This window comes from Pinus tabuliformis, chromosome 7 (assembly GCF_031772625.1).
Source record: "Pinus tabuliformis cultivar Carrire ecotype Pingquan chromosome 7, CPIR1, whole genome shotgun sequence".
Classification (NCBI taxonomy): Eukaryota; Viridiplantae; Streptophyta; class Pinopsida; order Pinales; family Pinaceae; genus Pinus; species Pinus tabuliformis.
In genome coordinates, this window is record NC_142293.1 from 255,813,540 (window position 1) to 255,819,502 (window position 5,963).

The following is a 5,963-nucleotide window of genomic DNA, read 5'->3' on the forward strand; positions in this document are numbered from 1 at the left end:
TACTGCAAAATTATTTCTATTGGCCGAATATTTGACAGGATGTTGGGAAGTACATCTGATCATGTACTGCCTGTGCCATTGCCAAATAGACCATTAAGAAGCACGGCCTCTATACCCCGTTGCCTACCCCTAGTCGACCTTGGGAATCCATCTCCATGGATTACATGTCAGGCCTTCCTTCCACTAAGCATGGAAATGACTGTGTTTTTGTGGTCGTCGACAGGTTCTCGAAGATGGCCATTATGGTGGCCTGCAAGAAGAATATCACAGCAGAATCCACTGCTAAACTCTTCTTTGAACGAGTGTGGGTGCACTTTGGGATCCCACAGTCTATCATCTCAGATCGGGACAGTCGGTTTCTCAGCACATTTTGGTCTAGTCTCTGGTCAATGCTAGACACCAAACTCACGAAGTCCACAGCCTTCCATCCTCAAACTGATGGCCAGACAGAGGTTGTCAATAGGATGATTGTGCACATTCTACGCATGTATAACTCAAAGCATCCACGCACATGGGACGAGAGCCTCCCCTATGTTCAGCACAGCTACAACCGAGCTCTTCACAGCTCCACTGGCCATAGCCCTTTTCAGGTGGGTTTGGGATTCCAGCCACTATGCCCCATTGATGTGGCCATGCCACTTGCAGCTACTCACATGAATTCAGCTCATGTCCAGTCTGAAAAAGATAAGGCCACCAGCTTCATTGAGCGCATCCAACATATTCGCCAACAGGTCCATGACATTCTTGAGAAATCAAATTCCAAGTACAAGCAGCGACATGATCAACATCGGGTGCCACACAAGTTTCAGGTGGGCGACAAAGTCTGGTTGCATTTGCAAAAGGAACGCCTTACTGGAGCCTATCGGAAATTGAGACCACTCTGATATGGTCCTTACACCATTACTAAGGCTATGGGAGACAATGCCTTTGAGCTCAACATTCCCCCATTCCTTGGCCTGCACCCAGTGTTCAATGTGGACCGCCTTCGGCCATACTTTCCACCATTGCTAGACACATCCGACATTGCAGAACAGCTCAAACCCACAGAATTAAATCCAGATTTCATGGAACAAGCTGCAACTGATCGGATCATGGACACACAAATTAAGAACACTCGCCAACAGAATATCCAACTGTATCGAGTTGTCAAAGCAGGCCAACTCCTTCAGCAGGGCAAGTGGCTCACCAGGGAACAAGTTCAGCAGAAGTTTCCTCATCTCATGGAGGAGCTCAACGCAATGGAGACCATTGCTTCCTAAGGGGGGAGGAATGATCCAGGTGGATATTGGTGGCCACCTGCCAAGTCCACTTGGACCCCCACCATTTTCTTTCTCAGCATTTTCAGTTTCCTTAATTGTAGCACAACTTACTATTTTTAGCAGTTTTTCGGGTCCTGAACTTCCGGAGCCGTTTTGAGGCCCTAAACGACGTTTTTGGGGAATCTGGGGGCAACATGGGTCCACGGAATGGACCGATGTTGCCCATTCCAACAATGATAGTGCTTGGATAGATCTTTCTAATGAGCTATTGTACGCGTCAAACGGAGATCATATGCCAAAGTTACGACCCCGGGAAGTTGATGTACCAATTTACCCCAAATGGGGCCCACAGTTTGGCGTTTCATCTCCTAGGGTTAGGTTTTGGAATGTTAAGGGTTTTCCATTGTTTCTCAACAATAAATAGGCCTTCGAGGCTCATTGTAACACAGTTCAGAGGCATGTAGCCATCACATCTCTTCTCAGAGATAAGCTACCATCGCCCTAGCTGGTTTATTTCCATTTCTGGTTGTAAGCATATTTCAGTATTTTCCATTAATGAAATGAAGTATTATTTCTGCTGCATCTTTGTGTATATGGTTATCTATGTAATTTGTTGTGTCCCTGTTTAAATCCGGATCAGCTAATATTCCTCAACCGAGTGGAAACCAACTCCCACCTCCTCGGGGAGCACTTCCTCCCTGGGTCACTCAGGATGTCGTGGCAATACCTGGGAAATAGCATTCGTTACCCAAGAATGCAAAAAGACTACTACCTAAATTCAACCTTGAGTGGGAAGACACCACTGAAAACCATATTCATTCTTTCTTCCTGGTCGTGCGCATGCTGGGGGTAGTTGATGAAGATATAGTTTGTTGCCTATTCCCTTTTACCCTGATTGGTGCAACTTCCACATGGTACTTTAGCTTGAGAACAGGATCAATCACTTCGTGGGCTGCCTTTCAACAGGCTTTTTTAGACAAGTATGGCGATTACAAAAACCCTGCGGCCTTAGTTCTAGAGCTATCCCATTTGAAAATGGAAACCAAAGAAAAGGTCAAGGATTTTAACATCCGGTTCAACACCCTGTTCAATAGAATCCCGGCCACTACTAAACCTACTAAGGAGGTGCTCATGGAATTCTACATCACTGCTCTCCCTGACCCTACTGCGATGTGGGTCAAAAGGAGTAATGCACAAACCTTACAGGGTGCTATCGATGAAGCAGTAAAAGTCGAGAATGAAATGCTCAGTCTCACAACATGCCATCATACAGCCGGAGAAAAGAAAGCCTCTCAAGCATCCAAGAAGAATAATGGGAGTGATAAAAAAGGGGCTCAAACCAAAGAAAAGGATACCACATATGTAGAAGGTTTGCATCGGATCATTAAGAAGTTGAAAAATACAGTCATCGATATGAAAAGGAATTATAGAGAGAGTACAGGTAGGAGTGGAGGAGAGTATAACAACAGAAAACCTTTCAAACCTTTCTATCGTAAGAAGGCAAAAGGTGGTCATGGTCCACTTGCACTACCTGCTCCACCCAATGAAGGGAATTTAAGTACAGAAGAGCTTGCTCTTATCAGATCGCTCCTTAACCAAGAAGAAGATATAGTGGAGATAGAGCCAGAACAAGAAGATGAGGAAGAATACCACGTAGAAGAGCCCTTGGAAGAAGAATTTCAAATCAACGTACTGTGGGATTTCTATACAAACGAGAATGATGATGACCAAGGAGACAATATGGCAGAGATCCACACTAATGAAATCCACACATGAAGCAAGGGGCCACTTGCGGGTGTGATGAAGCCTATAGATCAGACCAAGAAAGATGTCTGCCCTATGAAGACACCCACTCCCAAAGTTCTTGTTGAGAAGGGTAGACCTAGTGGTCAGTCCAAGAATACCCCAGTGGCAAACCATCCAGAGAAAGAAAATGCATCTCCCACTGCAATGAAGGCGACTCAAAATGGTAAACTCCCACCTAAGAATGGAAAAACCGGTATGTTTACTCTGCCCTATCTTGTTTATAACATTGATTACAATATTTTGGATGATCTTAAGAAATCTAGGGCGAATATAACATACTTTGATTTACTGAAATTAACGCAACATAGAGATGTTCTCCTGAAAGTTATGATTGAGCAGAACTGCAGAACTCACACCATCCCGAGTAGCCAAACCTAGAAGTCAGTCTCCAAACCTGTTAGTACTCCCAGTTCAGCCCAAAAGCCAGTAGCCATGGAAGCCACCCTATCAAAATTGAATCGAAAAGCCCAAGATGTCAGTGCAGCCATGATAGGAAGGAAATCAAAATCCATGACTCCCCTTTTCCTTATCACATTTTAAATCTTTAACATGAACGTACACAATTTCTCGGTAGACTCAGGTGCCTCATCCACTATGATGCCTTACGCTGTTGCTAAAAGACTTCATTCGATACCTGAGAAAACTAGAACTCAAATCATGCAATTAGACAAGAAAAATGTGAAATTAATTGGGGAATTGAAAGATGTATTGATCCAGATGACTGATAAACCACAATACACACAAGTCATTGATATAGTGGTAGTCTATATACCCGAGGCTTATTGAGTGTTGCTTATTAGGGATTGGTCAGAAAAAATTAATGGATATTTCTCAACTGATTGGTCGCATCTCTTGCTGCATCAGAAGGGGAAGGGTGATATGCTGAGAGTTGATCGTGAAAGATACATGAAGTATGTAGTAACGGAGCTTAACGGTTCCAAAGACCCTATCATGTTTACCAACTCTATCCTTGGGAATTATAGTTTCAATGTTTGTGCCACAGAAACCTGTTTTGGAGAATTCCATGCAGAAATAACCAAAGAAACTGCAACAAACACATAGTTGGAAGCTCTCCCCTGTAATCCAACTAATGAACCACCTTGTAATATAGTAGATAATAGAACTAGTTTCGTAGGAAGCAATTCAATTGATGTAACACCTATATCCTATATTTTGGACACTCTATTTTGATGGCTCTAAATGCCTTGAAGGTGAAAGTTTTGGGAGCGTTCTCGTTGATCCACAATGGAACCAACATCTGACCGCTAGCTGTTTGGAGTTCATGTGTGCCAACAACACGACAGAGTATGAAGGCTTGCTGTAGGACCTGAAGAAATCCATTGATATGAAGGTGAAAAATCTTAAAGTTTTTGGTGACTCACAGATAATTGTGGATTAGGTAAGGAAGAGGATACACTACAATTCGCCACACCTGGTAAGGTACCAGCATGAGGTATGGGGCTTAATTGATAATTTTGATTCTTTTACTATCACATACATACCTCGAGGGAAAAACCGAGATGCCGATCTAATGGCTAGTATGGCTGCTAAAATTTTGCCTGATTTTAGATTGAAGAAGAATAAATGTTGTTTTGAATTGATTTTTAGACCATCTGTGCCTGATAACATCTCAAACTGGCAGGTGTTCAAAGATGACGACCAAATCCTTGAGTTCTTGCACTACAAGAAGACATTCAAGAATGCAGTCATTGATGAAAAAGAGCACGACAAGCTTATGAACAAGAGGGAAGATGAGGAAAAGGATCAGTCCAATATGATTCCCAAGTCAGTTGTCAAGATGGATTACTTGTATGACCTGCATAGTAAATTCAAGAAGCCAACTAATTGCAAAACACATAGCTCATCCATGAAGTACGAATCAGTCAACCTTGGGACCAAAGAAGACCTAAAAACTATTAATTTGGGCTTGGGGTGCTCTCCATGAGAAAAGGCTGCATTTGTCAAGCTTTTTAAATAATACAAAGGCGTCTTTGCATGGACATATGGAGACCTAAAAACCTTTGATACCAACGTTATGCATCATGTAATTCCTTTAGAAAAGGAGGCTAGGCCCTACCAACAAAAGCTTTGCAAGATGCATCCAAGCCTAGAACCGTTGGTGAAGAAAGAATTAAACAAAATGTTGGATGCTAAAATCATCTTTGTAGTCAGCCACACCTGTTGGGTAGCCAATCTCATGCCATTAAGGAGGAAAAATGGAGATATCAGGCTGTGTATCAATTTCAGAAACCTAAACAAAGCATCGCAAAAGGATAACTATCATGTCCCCTCTATGGAACACATCCTTCAGTGCGTTTCTGGGTCTGAAATGTTTTCCCTATTACATGGGTTTTCAGGATATAATCAAGTGCTGGTATCCAGTGGGGATCAGCTAAAGACAACCTTCAACACTAAATGGGGCACCTACACATATCGTAAAATGCCTTTTGGACTTATCAATGCAGGCGCCACATTCTAGAGAGCTATGGACATAGCTTTCCGAGGGTTGATTAACAGATCAATAGTGGTTTACATGGATGACATCACTATGTATTCATATCACAAAAGGGATCATATTTATCACCTGAGACAGATCTTCAAAACATGTCGAAGGTATGGAATATCGTTGAATCCCAAGAAGAGCGTCTTCGCTGTCACAAAAGGGAAACTACTAGGTCATATCGTCTCTAAAGAAGGGATTGTTATTGATCCTGAAAGAATAGAGACCATCATGAGAATACAAGCCCCTGCAAATAAGAAGGCCATGCAATCCTTCTTCGAGAAGATCAATTTTGTTAGAAAATTTGTCTCAGGTTTCACAGAAATAGTGTGCCCCATGCAACTGATGATGAAGAAAGGCGTTGTGTATAAATGGAGTGATGAAGCTAAGAAATCATT